Raw genomic sequence first — 23,025 nt, 5'->3', positions numbered from 1 at the left:
ATCAAAGTAATCAGAAATATCCTGAAGTATATACTTTTATACAATATATAGTATACATGTACATATGTTTATTTATATATAAAATAAATCAGTGAGGCAGAATAGAAGGTCAGAGTGCTGTGATTTAAAAAGAACTCAACCATTCATTGTTGGCTTTGAAGATGATGGACCAGTTCAAGAGTGTAGGAATGAGGGCAGCCTTTAGAAGTTGAAAAGGAAAGAAAACAGATTCTGTCTACCCCAGAGCATCTAGAAAGGAATAGCCTTGTCAATATCTAGATCTTAACCAGTGAGACCCATGTGAGACTTGACTCACAGAATTTTAAGGTAATAAATTTGTGTTGTTTTAAGGCCCCAAATTTGCAATCATTTGTTACAGCAGCAATAATAAAACTCATACTCTCCCAGAGTCTAATTACCTTTGCCTTGGTATGTTCACTAATCCTAATGTATTATAGTTCTTGCCCAAACCTAGCCAAGCTGTCTGAATTGAAGTCATCTAAAATTAGGACTCCAAAACCTATTAATATTTCAAGGTAGAGATTTCTTTTTTTGTACTGGGGATTGAACCCAGGGGCGCTCAACCACTGAGCCACATCCCCAGCTCTTTTTTTTTTTTTTTTAATATTTTTTGCTGGGGAGCTGGGGATATACTCAATCGGTAGAGTGCTTGCCTTGCATGCACAAGGCCCTGCATTCAATCCCCAGCACCAAAAAATAAAAAATAAAAAAAATTTTTAGCTGTAGATGGACATAATATCTTTATTTTATTTATTTATTTTTATGTGGTGCTGAGAATTGAAACCAGTGCCTCACACATGCTTGGCAAGCGCTCTGCCATTGAGCCAGAACCCCAGCCCATGAAAATTACTTTAAAGCCTTAATAAAAACCTCCAGCCCTTTTTTGTTTTTTAATTAGAGACAGGGTCTCACTGAGTTGCTTAGGGCTTTCCTAAATTGCTGAGGCTGGCTTTGGACTTGTGATCCTTCTGCCTCAGTCTCCCAAATTGCTGGGATTACAGGCATACACCACCACTCCGCAGAGATCTCTCTTACCTGCAGTAAACAATCAACTTATCTTTGCTCTATCAACTATTTTTGGCAGTATTTTGGGAGAATCAGAATCTGATCATTGTTTTACCCGTGCTTAGAATAGTACCTACTCTATATAGATGTTTAATAGTTATTTGATAAACAACAAATAAATTGTTGGAATTTCTACCACAATGAAGAGTAATGTTTATGCAGCTGTAGTTGTGACTTGGTATTTCCTATATCTAGATATTACTTTCAGAAAGTATTAGTGAAGATTATTATTTTTTAAAAGTATTTTTTAGATGTTGATGGATACAATACCTTTATTTATTTATCTTTATGTGGTGCTGAGGGTTGAACCCAAGGCCTCACACATGCTAGGCGAGCGCTCTACTACTGGCCAGTACCCCAGCCCATGAAGATTATTTTTAAAGCCTTAATAAAACTTCATATATGGATGTTTATAGTGGCTTTATTCATAATTTTAAAAAACTGGATACAACCCAAATGTCTCTCAACTGATTAATAGCTAAACAGTGTTATATCCATATAATGGACTACTACTTAGCAATTCATTAGAAATAAATTACTGGTACATGAATTTCAAAGGCATTGTGCCAAGTGAAAGAAGTCAGACTTAAAGGCTGTATACTGTGAGTCAGCTTATATAGTATTCTAGAAAAGGTAAAATTATAAGGACAAAAAGGAGATCTATGATTGCTAGGAACTGGGAGTTGAAATGAAACATTCACTATAAGAGGGCACAAGGCAATGTTTTGGGGTGATAGAAACGTCTTGGTATGTATACACTGTTTAAGTAACAGTGTTTTTTTATTTTTTCCCTCTCCCATTTTTCAGTGATAGAGATCGAATCCAGCATCTTGTGCACACTAAGGAAGTATTTTAGTCCTCACCACATCCCTAGTCCCTAAATGTTCTGTATCTTGATTGTGGTGGTGATTATAGAATCCATTAAAAAGAATGAATTTTACTGTAGAGAAATTATACTTCCAAAAAACTAATTTAAAAACAGTATTCTACTAAGAACTTGTTCTCTTAACAATAGACATTAAATCCTTTAAAATACTGTATGTTAATAAAAAAATCATAATTTTTTTTCTTTTACAGTTTTATGGTAGGATTTTATGCTATTTCTCCATTGTGTATAGTAGTCTTACATAGTTCTAGAACACAAAGTTAAAGACAATTCACTTTTTAAGAAATGAATGAATCTTCTTAAATAAAAATGATAGGAGTATTAGCCAGGTGGGGTGGCACAGGCCTTACAACCCCAGCAACTTGGGGGTCTGAGACAGGAGGGTCAAAGTTGGCCAGCCTCAGCAACTTAGTGAGGCCCTCAGCAAGTCTCAAAATAAAAAATAAAAAGGGATGGGGATGTAACTCAGTGGTAAAAGTGGGTTAAATTCCCAGTACCAAAAAGTTAAAAAAAAAAAAAAGTATTAAAATGTTAAACATTGAGAAATGGTGCAGAGGGTGTAGCCTCCTCAGTGGTCGAGTGCTTCCTTAGCATGCTCCAAGCCCTGGGCTCAATTCCTATCACCTCAAAATCAATTTGAGAAATAATTTTTTTTAAGAGAGAATTTTTTAATATTCATTTTTAGTTTTTGGTGGACACAACATCTTTATTTTATTTTTATGTGGTGCTGAGAATCGAACCCAGCGCCCCGCACATGCCAGGCAAGCACATTACTGCTTGAGCCATATCCCCAGCCCAGAAATAATTTTATAACATTTTTTTCTCACATTCTGAAAGGGTAGGAAATTCTTATTTGCAGAATAATCCTAAATGTTCTTTTCTTTTGCCGCTCTCCATCCTTTCCTAACCATACCTTATACAGTCTTGTAAATTTTCTTAGAAATTGAAAGAAAGCAAATTAAATTGGCACAACTCCTATGTAATTTGGCAATAGCTATCAAAATTAAAAATATCTTTTGATGTAGCTAGGCATGGTAGCACATGCCTATAATCCCAGTGGCTCAGGAGGCTGAGCCAGTAGGATCACAAGTTGGAGGTCTCAGCAAATTAGCCAGACTCTAAGAAACTTAATGAGACCCCATTTCAAGATAAAAAGTGAAAAGGGCTGGGAATGTGGCTCAGTGGTTAAACACCCCTGGGTTTAACTCCTGGTATCAAAACAAAGCAATTTTTTGATGTAATGATTCCAGTTTAAAGATTTATTATATATCAATTTATTTTTCTTTGTGGTGCCAGGAATTGAACCCAGGGCCCTGTGCATTCCAGGCAAGCACTCTACCAACTGAGCTGTATCTCCAGCCATGTAAAAAAAAAATTTTTTTTTTTCTTGGTATTTGGGATTGAACCCAGGGGCGCTTAACCCCTGAGCCATTCCCCAGCCCTTTTTTTGTATTTTAGTTAGAGACAAGGTCTCACTGAGTTGCTTAGGGCCTCACTAAATTGTTGAGACTGTCTTTGAACTGCAATCCTCCTGCATCAGCCTCTGGAGCTGCTGGGATTACAGACCTGCACCACCACAACCAGTTTATTATATATTTATAATTGTCTACTGTATGGGCTTACTCATTGAAACTTAACATGTAATAAGGGCATGGCAACAATCTAAATATCCACCTGTAGAGGACTGGCTTAAATCATATCTGCAGTGGAACGCATACATGAGGAAGAGGCATCTTTTATGTACTAATACAGAGGGATGGCCAAGATATTTTGCCAGAAAGGAAGGAACTGACAGTGTATATAGTGTGTTATCTTTTGTGTAAAAAAAAAAAAAAGTATCTATATATTTTAGGCTAGTTCTAAATTTCTTAAATCAGGGATCCCATGGTTTTTTGTTTTGGGGTTCTGGGGATCAGATCCAGGATCTTGTGAATGTTAGGCAAGCGTACTACCACTGAGAGCTAGATCCCTATTTCATGTGGCTGTATTTTAATGTATTTTTATAACATGTATAGGATAAGATTCATTAGAAAATGCTAATTAGTTCTAGGACTGGAGTAATTGAATGGCAGGGATAGAAGAGGCAATTATTTTTTACTCCATTCTGTCCTAATATGGTTGGAGTTTTGCATTTATTTCATAATTTATTGGATAAAATATTTGTAGAAAGTGATGGTTAAATATTAGATGATCAGCCAGAAATTTTAAAGATGAAATTACCCTTCTATGGATGCTTTCATGAGGCTCCTTCAAATGAAGAAAGCGGGTAAAAGACATGAACTTTTGTGTTTTTCAAATAAACAAGAGTCTCTCTGGATAGTTACCATAATGGATCCTAAGAGACCCTAAAATCCTGTCTAGCCTATAACTATTACTTCATTCTCAGTTAAATCATGACTTGCCCTGACTGGCAGATTATTAAGAGGTGCAGAGAATGACATCCTGAAGAAAAATATCAGTGGCGAGAAATGTTGGCTTTTGGGTCAATTCAAGCCTCTAGCAGAAATTCCCTGTACCCGTTCCTTTTCTGCGGGACCTGTTGAGGGCAGCAGGACCCGGGAAGGGCCAGGGCGGAACTTGGTACCAGGACTGGGCTGGGCCACACTGATGCCCACGAGGGCGGGCGGACAGACGGGGCTCCTTCGTCTGAGCCCCAGAACCGGTAGATCCGGCCCGGCACCGCCTCTCCTCGCTTTCCGAACCTCACTAGCGGGCAGCGCGCAGGAGGTGTGCAGGCCTAGTCCTGCCCGCCTGGCCCTGCCCGAGCGGCGGCCGTGCCCAGCAACCCCGGCCTAGACCACCTGTGCCCGCTCTCCGCCAGCCCGCGGCAGTGCGACCCGACGGTATCGCACGTCAGCACCCAGGGGCGTCGCCTCAGGCGCCACAGGCCCGCAGCCCCCACTCTCTCGGCGGGAGGGGCGCATCGTCGTCACGTGACGCCCCGCACCCACTCGGTCCTAGTCACATGGGCCGCACGGCCGCTGCGTCAGTCAGTCCTGGCTGCGGGAGTCGAGCCGTCGCCGCCGCCGCCGCCAGCGGACGGGGCGGGGATCGCGGTGCCAGGTCTTCGTCAGCCCGCCCCCGCCGCCTCAGTCAGCCGTCCCAGGCTGGGCCCCGCCGTCATGGAGCGGGGCGGGCCCTCCCTCTTTGCCGTGTGAGGTGTGCCGTCGCCACCGCCTTAGCTTTCCGAGGCCTCCGGAACCTCCGCCGCCCGAAGCCCCTCGCCCTTGGCAGGCTGTCGCCGCCCTCTGGGCGGGCCTGAATGCTCGTCCGGTGAAGGTGCAGGCCCGGCGTCGCCGCTGCCGCAGCCGCAGCCGGGAGATGGTTCGGGCCTAGCGGAGCCGGGACTGGAGGTGAGGAGGGCCGACTGACGGACTGACAGACCGGGCCGTGGGGGAGGGGAGGCCAAGTCCGCCGGGCGCTAGAGGGGACCCTCTGGGCGCAGGCGCTTCATCCGGCTTCGCCCCTCATCTTCGCTTTCACTCCCCACCCTTTCGCAGGAAAAATAAAATAAAATAATAATAATAAAAAAAGGGTCAACCCTAATCTCAGCAAATATTCCCACAGCCCATCTTTTCGCTGTTTCTCCTTTCGTTACTTAATCTATTCCTTCTTTTGGACAGTCCGTCGTCCGAATCGTTCCTTTTTAATACTCTCCTCAATTTCAGATTATTCCTGGTTAAAGAGAAAATAGGCCCAGATTCTGGCTATCATTACCCAACTAGTTCTCGCTTTCCTTCTCGCGATCCTGCGCACCTCCCCCTCTCTCCCGTCCTCTGCAAAAAAAAAAAAAAAAAAAGAAAAAGAAAAAAGAAAAAAATTTTCCGTCTTTGACCAGCCAAGGGGGATTGACTAAAAATGGGAACAGGGGGTATAATATTCGAGTACCCTCTCCCCACTTCTGAATCGGCCTGTTACCTGGGTCTCCCGATAGCTTGTATTTGGATATTGATGTTTAGGCCTTTGCTCCAGCTGCCTGTGCTCGGGGTTAATCTCGTAATTGACGTCAGTGCTTTGTTCCTTCCACTTTGCTGTTCCTTCCACTCTTTGAGGATGGATCATGGGGTATAGGAGTTTGGGGAGTATCCTTATTGCGTTTTCATTCACAAACGACATCATTTATAGCGACTTGAAAGTACAAATCTGAAATGCGTGTGTATGGAGTTCAAACTAAGAGGAAGAGTTCTATTGAGGGTTGCTGTAGTTTTATCAGTTGCAATTCAGAATTGTGTGATTTCTTCCCTGCTGGCCACAGAGAGATTTTAAACTAAGGCCAGTCCCTTTTCTAGTGACCAGTGTTTTTCTTGACGAAATCTAAGATAAAGAAGCCAGAAAATAGGCTGTTCGTGTGACAGTTAGAGTCTGTGTTTTTTTTAAGGACTCAGATATAGACTCAAAGCTTTGTTTCTATATTGATTCTGCAATGCTTTATCATGTCTTTCTCTTTTTTTAAAAACTGTCCTTTAGCTTATCAAAATTGAAATACTTAGAAGAACTTTCTTAATTTGGTATTTGATAAAGTGTCTTTGTGGCCCGAGTCTGCCTAGAATCATCTTTAGTAATATGTACATAAAGAAGTATTGGCAAGTGGCCACTTGGTTTTCAACAAAGCTGGCTTCTTCACGTCTCTCAGGTTTTTTTTTCCTTATTCATCACTGCATTTTTCAGTCTCTAAATAACAAAAGTCTCAAATTTATTTTTAATTATCTTTCACAGTGAACTTTTGTTTCTAATATCCATAATTTCATTCAGTTTGTGGTGGTTTGCACGCTGATTTTTGTTTGCTTTGTAGGAACAGTAGGCAGATTTCACTTTAGACAAAATTTTGCTTCAAGTGAGGAGGACATATGGTGTCTGTGAATGACCAAGCCTTTGCCTTTCCGTTGAGGGTTAAAAAAAAAAAAAAAAAAAAAAAGCTGTGTTAATTGGTACATGGTCTACAGTTTGGGGGTATAAAGGCGACTCCAACAGTGCTTTGGTGAAGCTGTGTAATTAAGAATTCCTAAAGAGAGAATATTTTCATTCCGATTCACTTTCTACTTGTCAGATTCTCACATTCATATCTTTACATCCCCTTTTCCATGTTCTTGAGTTATCATACCCCTTTTGTAACAGTTAATATATTATACCTTGTATTGTGCTTTTCTTACAGGTTTGTTGTAGCGTTTTTAGAGCAAGTACCTTATTTATTCTTTAGTTTTCCTAATATTTTATATAGTTGCTAGATTGTATTTGAATGTGATAATATTTTGAACTTGGAATTGTTGTTATATCAAATTATCCTATTTAATATTTCACAAAATAGGTAATTTAAAGAAAGCCGTGTGAGCAAATGATTAGTATTTGAAGGAAAATAATGAATCCCAACTTCAAAAGGTGAAAATAGAAGATGAAGCCTTTTAAAAGTTATCTATCTTACCTTTTTTGAAGGGGTAAGGTAAATGTCATGGTTTATGTGTAACTGAGAGGAACAAAGAAAGCAGGCATTTCTTCTTTTGTGACCATCTACTGGTTTAGAATGGAATCCCAAATCAAAGAGTTTTGTGGGTTGTTTTTTATTTTTATTTTTTTTGTACTGGGAATTGAACCCGAGGGCACTTAACCACTGACCCACGTCCCCAGCCCTTTTTTTATATTTTATTAGAGACAAGTTCTCACTGAGTTACTTAGGGTCTTACTGAGTTGCTGAGGCTGAGTTTGAACTGGCAGTCCTCCTGCATCAGCTTCCCAAGTTGCTGGAATTACAGGCATGTGCCACTGTGTCCAGGTCAAAGAGGTGTTCTTAAGTAGAAGAGCACGTAGTGACCCAGTAGTGCAGTGTATATCATAAAAATTGAAGACTTAGGTTTTATTTTTGTGTTGACTCTGTTTTACAGATAACTTATATAAAAACTTTCAAATAATGTAAGGGTTCCCATCTTTTTTCCAATCCTCATTATTCTTTCTTTTTCTTTTTCTTTTTAAAGAGAGAGAGAGAGAGAGAGAGAGAGAGAAAGAAAGAGAGAGAGAGAGAGAGAGAGAATTTTTTAATATTTATTTGTTAGTTTTCGGTGGACACAACATCTTTGTTTGTATGTGGTGCTGAGGATCGAACCGGGGCCGCACGCATGCCAGGCAAGCACACAACCGCTTGAGCCACATCCCCAGCCCCTCTCTTTTTCTTATTTCCTCTGATAAGTTGGAACAATTATATTTGATTTGGTGTATGCCAGTCTCAGTTATCATGAAATAAGATGTAGTTAGTGACTAAAGATTGTTTTAAAGCTAATGTGACCTGTTACCTTGTTGCTTTTTCCTTTAGTTTAAGAAAAGTCCCCCCACTTGTCCATCTTATTTGAAGCAGTGCTCTATGGTACATGAAGGGAGAGCAGTGATAGAAATTCCAAATGTTAACTTTTGGGGCTGGGATGTAGTGGCAAAGCGTCTGCCTTGCATTCGCAAAGCCCTGGGTTCGACCCCCAGTTCCAAAAAAGACAAAAAAAAAAGAACCCCACACACAAAAAAATAAGATTAAAAACAAACAAACAAACAAACAAAAAAACCCTTTGGGCTGGGGATATGGCTCAAGCGGTAGCTCGCTCGCCTGGCATGTGTGCAGCCCAGGTTCGATCCTCAGCACCACATACAAACAAAGATGTTGTGTCCGCCAAAAACTAAACATAATTATTAAAAACTGTCTCTCTCTCTCTCTCTTAAAAAAAAAAAAAAAAAGAAATGTTAACTTTTGGCTGATCATCAGCATTTGTTTTTGTCTTGATGTTCATTTTCACTGGCATCATACCTGAGAATTTTAATGGTATTAGCACATAGAAAAATTAGTGCCACTAAATTTAGTTCCAAAATATTTCAAAGAATTTTAATGTTGAGAATTACTTATTCTGTTTTTGAAGGGGGTAAAAGTCTTATTTAAGATGTACCTGCTTCATCAGCTGTATTTTTAAAAAATCTGTAACATGAAGAATGTTCTAAGGGAAGGAATTTCTTGTAACTTTATCTTTCTTGGTAGTGGCTTTAGGCAGGGAGACACAACTTATTAGTGGGTACTATTTTAAGCTATTTATTTATTTTTAATTTTTTAGTTTTATTTTTTAGTTGTTGATAGACCTTTATTTTATTTATTTATATGTGGTGCTGAGAATCGAACCCAGTGCCTCACACATGCCAGGCATGTACACTACTGCTGAGCCCCAGTCTCAGCCCCCTTAAGCTAATTATTTTGATAATCATTTCCTGGGAGAGGTGGGAGAACTTCATGTATTCTTCTCCCAAGTTTCCATGGGGAGAAGAAAAAATCAGGGGCTGACTGGAATCAGTTGCCCTGGAAAACCAGTCTGGTTTGGTTACCCAGGGATAATAATGATCTGTCCTGAGGCTGCTTTGGGTCTAAATGATTCTCCCACCATTTTGTCAGTTTGGAGTTGCCTAGTGGGTTTTGACTTTTCACTTTGACTTTTCCTTTTCATGTCATCGTTAGGGAAGAGGGACAGTTTTATGGCGAAGTGAGTATTCTGTGTAGACAGATTTTCTCACCTCTGTGCAGTTTCTTTCATTTCTTTCAATGGATATATCATTTTTCCTTTCTCATTTTCTACCTTTTGAAATTTCATCATTTTGTAAGGCCTGATGCTAGTATAATCACCTTCTGAAAATTTTGCTTGATTTAAAAAAAAGTTAATTGTAAATGAACACAATACTCTTATTTTAATTATTTATTTTTATGTGGTGCTGATGGTACTAGTGCCTCACACATACTAGACAAGTGCTCTATCATTGAGCCACAACCCCAGTCCTTGATTCGGCATCCTACTCCAATTGTGGTCTACTTGCTTTGAATCCCTGTATCACTTTGAATCTTATTTGTTATGCAGCTCCTATGGGATTATAGCTTGCTGGGTGACACAGAGCACAGTGTGTCAGGAAATAATTATTAATAAAAGATAGGCTTGTGTTATATTTCATTATGTATCTAAAAGGTAAGGATTAAAGCAATACCATACAGTAAAAAATTAACTTACTTGCCAGGCATGGTGGCACATCCCTGTAATCCCAGTGGCTTAGTAGGCTGAGGCAGGAGGATTGTGGGTTCAAAGCCAGCCTCAGCAAGAGCGAGGTGCTAAACAACTCATTGAGACTGTGTCTCTAAATAAAATACAAAAAGGGCTGAGGATGGGGCTCAGTGGTTACACACCCTTGGGTTTAATCCCCGGTACAAAAAAAATATATATCCAAATAAGATCTGTACACTACATTGAACTTGTATTCATCTCAACCCTTTTTTTTTTTTTTTAAGTTTATAGGTGGTTTTTTTTTTTTTTTTTTTTTTTTTTTTTTTGCTGCTGTTGTTCCCATATAGTTGGTGTATTGAAGAAACCAGGTCTTTGACCTGTGTGATTTCAGATTCTGGATTGTGCTGATTACTTCCCTGTGGTTTTGTGTAATATGTTCTTTTGTTCTTTGTATTTCCTATACATCATTAGTTACATCTAGAAGCTTGATTTAATTCAGGCTTGAATTTTTCTTTTAATGGCAAGAATATTTGTTAAGTAGTGTTTGTGCACTCTTATTCATTCTTAAATCTTCAGCCTGGCTTCTTATTTCATCATGCCAATGATATTGCTCTTGCCAAGGCCACCCTAACTTCCATATTGTGAAATTGTGTGGTCATTGCTTAGTTCTTTTCTTTTTTCTATACTTGATGTTCCTAACCTCATTGATATTGTTTTTATCCTTGACTTTGAGATTCTGCTGCTTTCTTGCCTGCTTTTCTACTGGCTGTTTTTCCTTTGCAGTCTCATAATTCTCTGATAACTCCTTTAAATTGGTAGTTCTGGATTTTAGCCTTAGATTTTTCTTTATTATTCTGAATTGATCTCATTCATTTCTGTTTCTTTAGATACTGTGTCAGTTTTTTGTTGCTGTGACAAAAATACCCGAGATAAACAATTTAAAAGTAGGAAGTATGTATTTTGGCATATGGTTTCAGTCTGTGTTCACTGGACCCTGTTGCTTTTGGCTTGGAGGAAACTTGCCCATCTTGTGGCCAGGAAGCAAAGAGAAAGAGAGAGGGTGGGGCCACGGTCAGGGTCTCAGTATCCCCTACAAGGACATGCCCTCAGTGATTCAACTTCTTTTCACTAGGCCCCACCACCTAAATGTTCTACTACCTCCCAGTAGCACCACAGGCTAGGGACCAAGACTTTTAGCACATAATTCTTTGGGGGACATTGCAGATCCACACTACAACAGCTACTGAGTGATTTGTGAGCACCAAAACTCTTTCATCTGACTGAGTACTCCCCTTAGATTGTCTAGTAGGCACTTTGTTTTAGTTAGGAGATTGACAACATAATAGGAACATACTGGGTATGTTCTTTTTTTTTTTTTCTGATTAAATGCTTTATTCTTTCAAATCACTTAATATATTCCATGAATTCTAAGAAAGATGACAAGCCAGTTAGAACTCAGGAACAGATATGTCCAAGGTCTTAAAATGTGGTCAGGGTGTTATCTCTTTCTCTCTCATCTAAGATGCAAAGTGTTCACATCTCTCTTGCTACAGACCAATTTTAATATCTGTTAATTATCTTCTGGGTTTAAAATTTTATATCTTTTGCCATCAAAGACTGACTGATGTTTCAGTCCCAAATCCTAGGAAAAGGAATCATTAAATTTTATGTTCATCTATGGACCATCAACTCTTGTTAGGGGGCTACATTGGAAACATCACAGGAAGAAATTGAGTAGAGGACATTCTGAAAAACAGTTATACACTCCATTTACACTGTGGCTACTTAGTGTATATATGTAGTCCTACTTTTTCCCATACATATATTTAAAATATTTTTATTTAACATAATTTAACTATGCATCAGTAGACACCCTCCTTTTTATCTATGGGAGATAACCCAAATTCATACCTAGTACATATAGAGGTCACTTTTCTCTAAATCCTGATTTTTTTTTTTTTTTTTTTTTTTTTTTTTGTGGTGCTGGGAATTGAACCCAGGGCCTTCTATATGCAAGGCAAGCACTCTACCAACTGAGCTGTATCCCCAGCCCTCTAAATTCGGATTTCAAAGGCAATGTCCTCTGTTAATTTTACAAATCTGAAAACTATGGGCTGAATACTAAATATTATTATCTCTAACATAACAGATTTAGAGAGTAGTGGGGGGAATATAAGTAAATTCTTATAAGGGAGAAGAACATATTAGTATCTTAAACTGCATTCCATATTTTTCTGGACAAATATGGCATAGGTGATTTGATAGAACTGGGAAATTCATTTGTAGTCTCACTTGTTTGCAAATGGAAGCCAAATGAAGGTTTTCAGTTCTGTCCACTGGGAGATTGCCCTTATCTTTTGTCTGACACTAAGATTAACACTGAGAGGATATTTTGGAAGGAGTTTTAGGGGAGGGCAATTCTACCTTGCCCTAGTACAGGGTCAGCACAGCAAACTATGGTCAACAGACTCAATACAACTTGTTTTGTATGGCCTATGAGCTAATACAGGTGTTTATATATTTAAATAGTGAGGGAAAAAATCAAAAGAATTTTTTTTGTCTAGAGAATATAGGAAGCTCAAATTTTAGTGTCCATATATAAAGTTTCATCAGAATACTATATACCCATTTGCTTATGTATTTTCTGTGGCTGTTTTTGCTGCTAAAATGGCAAAGTTGAATGTGAGTATATGGCCTGCCAAGCCTAAAATATATACTATCTGCTCCTAAATATTTAGGTGACAGCTGAGTGCCATCGCACATACCTGTAGTACAGCTACTTGGGAAGTTGAGTTAGGAAGACTGGTTTAAAGCCAGACTGGACAACTTAATGAAATCGTGTCTCATAATCATAAAAAGGGGGCTGGATGTGGCTCAAGTGGTAGCACACTCGCCTAGCTTGCGTGAGGCACTGGGTTCCTTTCTCAGCACCACGTAAAAATAAAAAAATAAAGATGTTGTGTCTACCTAAAACTAAAAAAAAAAAAAAAAAAAAAAAAAAAAAAATCATAAAAAGGGCTGGGGATGTAGTTCACTAGTAGAATGCTCACATGCAAGAACCTGGGTTCAATCACCAGTAAACCCTCTTCCACTTTATCCCCCAAAAAGTTTGGTGACTCTTGGATTAACATTTCCTTATTGGACACCTAGATCTGAGAATTGTTTTAAGATTAAACAGTAGGGGCTGGGGTTGTGGCTCAGTGGTAGAGCGCTTGCTTAGCATGTGCAAGGCCCTGGGTTCGATCCTTAGCATCACATAAAAATAAATAAATAGGGCTGAGGATGTGGCTCAACCGGTAGTGCGCTCGCCTGGCATGCATGCGGCCCGGATTCGATCCTCAGCACCACATACAAACAAAGATGTTGTGTCCGCCGAAAACTAAAAAAATAAATATTAAAATATTCTCTCTCTCTCTCTCTCTCTCTCTCAAATAAGTAAGTAAATTAATAAATAAAACAAAAGATTAAACAGTAACTACAAGGTCCTGTTAGGGTTTTTGTTTGTAGAATACACACATACACACACAGGAAAATAAAAATTTATGATGTGTATAAAACATATATACCTGCATAAAAAGCATTATATATGTAAAATGTAATGTAAAATATGATGTACCATATGTGGTATGATATGTATACATATATAATATACTACTTAATAGGCTATATAATTATTATCTTTAATTTAGTTGTAGATGGACACAGTACCTTTATTTATTATTAAAATATTTTAAAATTATTGTCAATTGACATTTATTTTATTTGTTTATTTATATGTAGTGCTGAGAATTGAACCCAGTACCTCACACATGCGAGGCAAGTGCTCTACCACTGAGCTACAACCCCAGTCGCTATTTTATTATTTTTATGTGGTGCTGAGGATTGAACCCAGTGCCTCAGACTTGCTAGGCAAGAGCTCTACCATTGAGCTATAACTACAACCCCTGTATTATTATTTAAATAGTATATAAAATAGGTGGCATCTTGGCACTGGCCTAGTTTAGTTGGGCATTCAAATGCCACCTGTCAGCTGTACCCTGAAGGTGGGTCATACTACAGAGTAGATTGTAACTTGTCTGCTCTTAGTACAGTTATGTGAATGGGGGAAAGCTCAGTTGTAGAGTGTTAACCTCAACCTAGAATTTAGAAGGCCCTGGGATTGGCCCCAGTGCTTCCAAACAACAAAAACAGCAGAAAATCTGGGGATGAGATGAGGCTAGAAGCTGATCACATAATCCCTGTAAGGTTCAGCATGTACAGATTAACTGCTCTTCTATCCTCTACTTCTAGAAATCCTTTTACCCCACCCTCATATTCTGCGCGTGCGCGTGCGCTCGCACGCTCTCTCTCTTTCTCTCTCTTTTTGTCTGGGGAATTCTATTGCTACCATCACTTTTTCCAGAAACCTGAAAATTGTCATTGTTTCCTTTGTTTGTTTGTTCTTGATACTGGGGATTGAGTCCAGGGTGCTTTACCACCGAGCTATATCCCCAGCCCTTTTTGTTTTTTATTGTTGATGTAATTTTTAATGTTATTTTAACATTTTGTTTTACATTTGATTAAAAAATGTTTTTATATATTTATTTTTCAGTTATAGTTGGACAAATACTATTTATTTGTTTATTTATGTGTGTGTGTGTGTGTGTGTGTGGTGCTGAGGATCGAACCCAGGACCACCTCACAGGTGCTAGGCAGCACACCATCGCTGAGCTACAACCCCAGCCCTGCATTTGATTTTTAAAGTTATTTTAGTTTTATAGTTATATCAGAGCTGTGAATGAGTTTATACCTAATTTTTTGTTTCTACTGTTTTATTTACATAATAGTAAAAATAATTGAGGTCAGCCCTCAGGTTGTGGGAAATTTCATTTTCATTGAAATAGTGTCCTTATCTTTTGGATTTAAGAAACAGTCTAGTTCAGTCCCATGTATCTCTCCAGTCAGATCCTTTGTTTTGCACCCTACCATCAACCCTGTTTCCCCATTGCACTTGATCCACCTCCTTTCCTTGCCCTGCTCTCTCCTCTTCTGGTTTGTACACATGTTTTCTCTGTCTAGAACACGCCCCCCCTTCCCTCTTGTTACCTTTCTCTAGTCCAGCTAACTGCAACCAAATCTTAGAGATGAAAGGTATTTTGATTTCTTTTATCTTTAGCCCTAGAGTAGTGTCTGGCACAGTATGTACACGTACACCAGCTTAGTAGTTGTGTTAATCATTTTATCTTTTTATTGTTCTAATTAGTACTATTTTATCTTATAATAAATTCTAAAGACACAGATTTTATTCCTTTGGTGAATATTTGAGAGCATAGGGCTTAGGTAGAAATAGAAATAGATCTTTTCTATACATTTGTTTTTTTTGGTACATCCGTTATTCTTATTTTAGGTACATTCTTTTAGAAACTTACTTTAAAAACAACAGTTCATAATCCTATTGACTCGAGAGGCTGAGACAGGAAGATTATAAGTTTGAGGCCAGCCTTAGCAAGTTAGTGTTGCGATTATAGGCATGTGCCACTCACTGTACCTGCTTGATGGCTTAATTTGACTCTTGAGGCAGTAACACTACAGTTGTGACCTTTATAAAATTTGAAAAGCTTTTTGAATATCCGTTGTATGTCAGTAATTGTGTTAAGGACAGGAGGCAAAGAGGTCAAGTTGAATGACTGCTGTATTTTTTGCTCTTCAAAAGCTTATAATATGGGAGGGGGGTGGGGAGTGAAGGTAGAATAACAGTAAATACAGTAACCCTAATGTAAAGCAAATGTTAAATGTCAAATGAGATACCAAAAAAAAAAAAAAAAAAAAAAAAAACTTTGAGAAATGAGGGATTTTAGTGGCAGAGAAATCTTGGAATGTTTCTTGGAGGAAGTAGGATATGTTGTAAACTTTGAAATAGATGTATTTAGAAGTAGGAAAAAAGGAGGACATTCTAGGTAGAGGGATTTAAGTAAAGGCTTGGATCTGAATGTAGGTAGGCTATTTTCAGACTTATAAAGCTTGAAGACTATCAAAGTAGGTAAGTATTGAAGTATGGGGCTGCAGTTGTAGCTCAGTGGTTGAGTGCTTTCCTAGCATGTGTGAAGCACTCACTGGGTTTAATCCTTGGCACCACGTAAAAAATAATTAAAAAATAAAGGTATTGTGTCCATCTACAATTTAAAAAAAATAAAGAATTGAAGTATTGGGCTGGGGATGTGGCTCAAACGGTAGCGTGCTCGCCTGGCATGTGTGCGGCCCGGGTTCCATCCTCAGCACCATATATAAACAAAGATGTTGTGTCTGCCGATAACTAAAAAATAAATATTAAAAAATTCTCTCTCTCTCTCTCTCTCTCTCTCTCTGTCTTTCTCTGTCTCTCTCTTAAAAAAAAAAAAGTATGGACAGTTTTAAATCCTGGGATGAGGATTTTGGACTTAGATTTTCTATAGAGCTTGGAGTTACAGTTTGTTTATTTGTGGTACTTACTGGTATTGAACCCATGCTTTCTTATTTATTTGCCATACTGGAAATTGAACCCAGGGGCACCCTTCCACTAAGCTATATCTCCAGTTCTTTTTTTCTTACTTTTTTTTTTTTTTTTTTTTAATTTTGAGACATTGTCTCAGACTTGTGATCATCTGCCTCAACTTTTCTTGCATCTGGGATTACAGGTATGCACCTCTACAACTAGCTTATTGATGATTTTTAAGCAGAAGAATGTCTTTATTAGATTTGTTTATTATAAAGTTATAAAAGAAATTATCCATATGTAATTACAGAAACTAAAGATAACCTTTTCAAATTTTAAATATTTGTATTTAAGATTAATATTTTAGATATTTGTATTTAAGAAACTGAGTCAGAAGATTATTTTATTATTTATAAAAGGAAACAAAAATTTAACTTTGAACCATTCTCTCCCTCTTTGAAGGAAAATAGAGAAGAAAGGGTAGGGTAGTAGCTGCAGAGATATGGGATCAATGGGGCTTTTAAAAAATTTTTTTATTTTTTAGTTATAGTTGGACACAATATCTTTATTTATTTTTATGTGGTGCTGAGGATTGAACCCAGTGCCTTACACATCCCAGGCAAGCACTCTGCCACTGAGCCACAACCCCAGCCCTCAATGGGACTTTTTTTGATGCTGAGGATAGAATGTAGGGTCTTAGCTTGCTCCCTGTCTGCCTGCCTGCCTGCCTGCCTTCCTCTCTGTCTCTTTCCAGAAGAGTATGTTTGAATATTGGTGGAAAGGATTCAAAGAGTTAATTGAAGAGGGACAAGTTGAATTTGCCAGAGAGAAGGCTATATTGATAAAGATTCAGAAAATGGGAATAATTTTGGTTTATTGTTGTTTTTGTTTGAGGTACTGGGGTTCAGGCACTCTACCATTGAGGTACATCTTTGGCTCATTTTATTTTGTTTTGTTTTTTCATCCCCTTTCCCTTCCCTCCTCCTTTTCTCCTGTTTCCTTTCTTTTACTCTACTCATCTTTTTTTTATTTGTATTTTTTTTTGGAATCTTGTCAACACATAAAGGTGAGATTCACTGTGGTATAGTCATACATGTACTTAGGAAAGTTTGGATTCATTTTACCATTCTTCTCTTTTTCCCTTCCCTCCTCCCTACCCCTCAGTCCCCTTCTACTCTACAGATCTCTCCTCTGTTTTCATGGGACCCCCACTTTTCTCTCTCTCTCTCTCTCTCTCTCTCTCTCTCTCTTTCTCTCTTTCTCTCTTTCTTTCTTCATTTGTTCCTTCTTTCCTTCTCCTTTTTTATTCTGAGACAGGTCTCACTAAATTGCTGATGCTGGCCCCATACTCACAATCTTCCTGCTTCAGCCTTCCAGGTCTCTGGAATTTCAGGCCTGTGCCACTTTGCCCAGTGATAATTGTTCTTTGATAGGAAGGAATATTTTTTCCTTTGTAACCTGGAAGAAAAAACAGGTATAAATGCTGATGGTTTGAGAGTTGATGGTTGATTTTAAGACTGTCTCTGATTTTTAATATTCCTTTTCTTTATCTTGGTCAAGATCATTTGTGGAATGGAATTTAGGATTGGGGAAAGTCAGAAGACTCCATGAAATGCTTTTGCAGGATAGGAAGGAACATTCACCAAGAGAGATTGTTCAATTTCTGGGAAGTTTGCAGGACCTAGTTGAGAGTGGTTTATGAAACAGGATGGTGAAATTCAGATGATACATAAAATGTGATTAAGAGTGTGGCATGGTGTGGTACATGCCTGTAATCCCAGCAGCTCTGGAGGCTGAGGCAGGAGGATTGCAAGTTCAAAGCCAGCCTCATTAATTTAGCAAGGGCCTAAGCAACTCAGCGAGACCCTAAATAAAAATAAAAAAGGGCTAGTATATGGGTCAGTGGTTAAGTGCCCCTGGGTTCAATCCCCAGCACCCAAAAAAAAAAAAAAAAAAAAAAATTATGAGGCTGGGGTTGTGGCTCAGTGGTAGAGCGCTTGCCTAACATGTATGAGGCCCTGGGTTTGATCCTCAGCACCACATAAAAATAAATAAAATAAAGGTATTGTGTCCAACTACAACTAAAAAATAAATATAAAAAAGTTGTGATTAAGAAAGCAAAAACAATATGGAATTGTTATCTTTCATATTTTTCACCACATTATTTTAAATCTGAAGACTAAGGACTGGCAGTGTAGCATGGTGGGAGAGTGCTTGCCTAGCATGTGTGAAGTCCTGAGTTGGATCTCCAGCACTGGGGATGGGGGAAATAAGTAAATAAGACATATATCATATATATCACATCATCGTCATGGTATATATGTTAGTCATGATATATACGTATATATCTTAACTAACTTTTGGGCAAGAATCCCTCTATGAAACATCATCTTGGAACTTGATGTTTTGTTGATTTGCATTTGATCTCTAGGTGTGCAACCTTGTTCTCCTCCCTTGTAGGATGCAATCTCTTCAGGCTCTCATGGGTAGAAAACTCCTGACAAATGAGGCACACAGGGGTTCCTGTACTCATGAGGCTTTAAATGCAGTGTTGTGGTAAAGTTATAATTGAGTAGCAGTTGTAATATACTGAGTTTAGAAATACTTGAAATCTTGGCTCAAGTCTCATTTTGACTTCTGGAGTTTAAATCACTCAAATAGTGTGTTAGTGGAATGGCCCCATTTTCTAGTAGGATAATTTATAGTAATTGAGGGGGGAAAAGAAAGAAACATTGTAATAGATTCTGTGCACCTATTTTAAAAATTTTTAAAAGTCTTAAAACTAATACTAGTGTTTATAAAAACTGTAGATGAATTTCTGATTAATTGAAATGCATATTTAAATTTTTATTTTTACTATGCTGACTTTTTTTATTATGGTAAAATATACATAGCATAAAATATGCCATTTTAGTCACTTTACATGTACAATTCAGTGGCGTTTTGTGCAATTGTCCCCACTATTTCTAGTTCTTTTTTTTTTTTATTGTAGATGGACACAATATCTTTATTTGTTTATCTTTATGTGGTACTGAGGATTGAACCCCTGCCTCACACATACTAGGCGAGCATTCTGCCACTAAACCACACCCCCCAGCACCTAATTCTTTTTTTAAAATCTATATATTTTTAAATTGTAGTTGGACATAATACCTTTATTTTATTTATTTATTTTTATGTGGTGCTGAGGAGTAAACCCATTGCCTTGCATGTGCTAGTCGAGTGCTCTACTGCTGAGCTACAACCCCAGCTCCCAAGCCCCTATTTTTAGTTGTTTATCATACAAAACAAATTCTTACAAATAGTACACAATATTGTTATTTCCCATTGCCCCTGTCTCTGTTCTTCCTTCTGTTTCTATGAATTTGCCCATTCTAAGGCCTGTATTAAGTGGAATCATACAGTGTGTCCTTTAGTGTCTAGTTTACTTCACATAGCCTAGTGTTTTCAAGGACATTCATGTTGTTGAGTGTATCAGTATTTCATTCCTTTTTATGATCAAATAGTATTCTATTATGTGTATATGCCACATTTTTCTTAACCATTTATCTATTAATGAACTCTGGGGTTGTTTCCATCTTTTAGCATTGTGAATAATGTTGATACGAACATTGGTGTACAGGATTTGAGTCCTTACTTTTGATTGTTTGGGGTATATGCCTGGGAGTAAAATTGCTGTTTCATATGGTAATTCTATGTTAAAGTTTTTAAGGAACCACCAGTTTTCTGTGTTCCCACCAGCAGTACACAAATGTTCAGTTTCTCTACTTTGCCAACACTTGTTATTTTCTGGATTTATTTATTTTTAAATTTTTTAATTTTTTTGGTATTTATTTGGTACCAGTGATTGAACTCAGGGGCATTCAATCACTGAGCTACATTTCCAGACTTATTTTATATTTTATTTAGAGACAGGGTCTCATTGAGTTGCTTAGTGCTTTGCTTTTGCTGAGGCTGGCTTTGAACTCAGATCCTCCTGCCTCAGCCTCCTGAGCTGCCAGGATTACAAGCATGTGCCAATGAGTCCACTGTGATCCTCTTTTCCAAACTGCTGGGATTACAGGCATGTGCCAGCCCAGCTGGATTTTTTTTTTTTTTTTTTTAATAAGTGTCTTAATGGGTGTGAAGTATCTCACTGTGGTTTTTTGATTTGTATTTCCCTAGTGACTAATGAATTGAGCATCTTTTCATATGTTTATTTTGGCTATTTGTATATTTTCTTTGAAGGAATATTAATTCACATCAGCCTGGAGATATAGCTCTTTGGTAGAGTGCTTGCCTTAGCAAGCTGTGGGTCCTGGATTCTGTCACCAGCACTGCAAAAAATAAAAAATAAATAAATAAATAAAGCATGTTTATTCAAGTTTGCTCATTTTAAAATTGTTTAGTAGCACTCTTGTGTTGTGGAAAATCAATTCTGTATGTTAGTAATCTTTCTGAAATATTTTATTGACCTATATGTTTGTTGTACATTTTGAAATTGGAAAATGTGCACTTTTCCAAGTTTGTTGTTGTGCAAGATTATTTTGGCTAGTCTTGGTATATTTTGATCCATAATACCTATGAATTTTAAGATCAGCTTGTCAGTTTCTATGAAGAGTCAGCTGGGATTTTCTATTTTTTGGGACCAGGGATTGAACTCAGGGGCATTCAACCACTAAGCCACATCCCCAGCCACATTTTGTATTTTGTTTAGAGACAGGGTCTTACTGAGTTGCTTGTTGCTTCAATTTTGCTGAGGCTGGCTTTGAACTCCTGATCCTCCTGCCTCAGCCTTCCAAGCTGTTTGGATTACAGGTGTGCGCCATTGTGTCCAGCCAGCTGGGATGTTTATAGAGATTGTGGTTGCATTTGTGGATCACTTTTGTGAGTTATTGCATCTTAACATTAAATCTTTCAGTCCATGAACATAGGCTGACTTTCCATTTTGTTTAGGTGTTCCTTTAATTTCTTTGAATAATGTTTTGTAGTTTGTACAGTGTTTTGTAGTTTGCAATAAAATACTTATCAATAAATTTATTCCTAAGTATTTTATTCCTTTTGATGATATTACAAGTGAAATTGTTTTTCACATAAGTGGAATTTCATTTTTGGTTTGTTTATTGCTGCTGTATAAAAATGCAGAAGATTTTTTGTGTTGTTGTTGACCCTCTTTTCTTCAACCTGCTGAACTTGATAATTAACTGATAGATTTTTAGTGGATTCTTTGGATTTTTCAACATACATGATCATTATTTTACTTCTTGCTTTTGAGTATAGATGTCTTTTAATTTCTTTTTCTTGCCTAATTCCTCTCGCAGGAACCTCTCCAGTACAGTTTTGAATAGAAGCAATAAAAATAGGCATCTTGATCTTCGGGGAAACTATTTACCCTTACCATCAAATGTGATGTGAGCTGTGGGTTTTTTTGTAAATGCCCCTTATTAGATTGGAGAAGTTTTTTTCCTAGTTTGTTGAGTGATTGAAAGAAATTTAAAATTTGACAGATTTTTGCTTAGGAACTTGCTAAATTGCTGAGGCTAGCTTTAAACTTGGCCTCCCAAATCACTGGGATTACAGGCATGCATCACCATTCCTGGCTGAGATTAATACTTAACTCACTCTCTCTCTCTTTCTTTCTCTCTCTCTCTCTCTCTCTCTCTCTCCCCCCCCTCTCTTTCTTTCTTTTTTCTTTCCTTTTTCTTTCTTCCTTTCTTCCTTTCATATAAATGACTGAGAAGTAGCCTCTCTTCCTAATTTGTAAATGCAGTTTGACTAGGATGGAGTTGCTAGTAGAAGATAGATGAGCGTTATAACACTCTAGTTTCCCCTTATCTGTGGTTTTGTTTTCCATGCTTTCAGTTACCTGCATTCAACCCTCAGTTACTTGTGGTTGATTAGGATATGAAAATATTAAATAAAAATCTGGAAATAATTTATTCACTTTAAATTGAACAGTCTTTTTAATATTATTGTGAAATCACACCTTCCTGCTCCATTTGAGGTGGGACATGAATCATCCCATTGTCCAGCATATCTACATTGTATATGCTACCCTCCTGTTTGTCACTTAGACTGTCTCAGTTGTCAGATTAACTGTTGTGGTATTATAGTGTTGTGTTAAAGAAACCCTGAGTTTACTTATTAATGGCTCTATATTGTTAGCCATTAAGTGGTTCCTTGAAATAAAATGTAAAAGTTCTCAAGATCTATGGTAAGAACAAATCTGAGAAATTGTGAAGAAGAAAAAGAAATTTGTTATTTTGGTACTTAGAGATGTAATCTCTAAGTGCCAAACTTACTGTCAGAGTGCATGAAAGGGGCTTAGTTAAGATGGAAAAAGCATTAAATTTGTTGTAACATGTTGCACTAGAAAACAGTGAGCTAGAATTGAGTGCAGTGGTACTCTACCACTAAGCTACATTCCTGTACTTATTTATTTATTTATTTTTCATACCATGTGACTTTCAAAATTTTTGAAAATTTTGAGATAGGGTCTCACTAAGTTTTCAAAACTAAGGTTTGCCTTGATATTCTTATATATGTATGTAATTATACACAATAACTATTTAAGTGATGCTGAGGATCGAACCAAGGGCCTTGCACATGCAAGGCAA

General features: G+C 37.8%; 1 protein-coding gene across 1 annotated transcript in view; it reads left to right on the top strand.

Moving 5' to 3' along the window:
* The first annotated feature begins 4,986 nt into the window (after positions 1–4,986).
* Aff4 (ALF transcription elongation factor 4) overlaps positions 4,987–23,025 on the top strand; it is an 88,139-nt gene continuing 70,100 nt past the window's right edge. The window contains exon 1 of the mRNA XM_076856466.2: positions 4,987–5,325. The gene's annotated coding sequence lies outside the window, so the exon portion shown is untranslated. The remainder of the gene's footprint in view (positions 5,326–23,025) is intronic.

The sequence above is a fragment of the Callospermophilus lateralis genome, chromosome 5 (genome assembly GCF_048772815.1).
Source record: "Callospermophilus lateralis isolate mCalLat2 chromosome 5, mCalLat2.hap1, whole genome shotgun sequence".
In the NCBI taxonomy this organism is placed as follows: domain Eukaryota; kingdom Metazoa; phylum Chordata; class Mammalia; order Rodentia; family Sciuridae; genus Callospermophilus; species Callospermophilus lateralis.
Note: the sequence above shows the minus strand (reverse complement) of the source record. Positions and strands in the feature narration are given on the sequence as shown.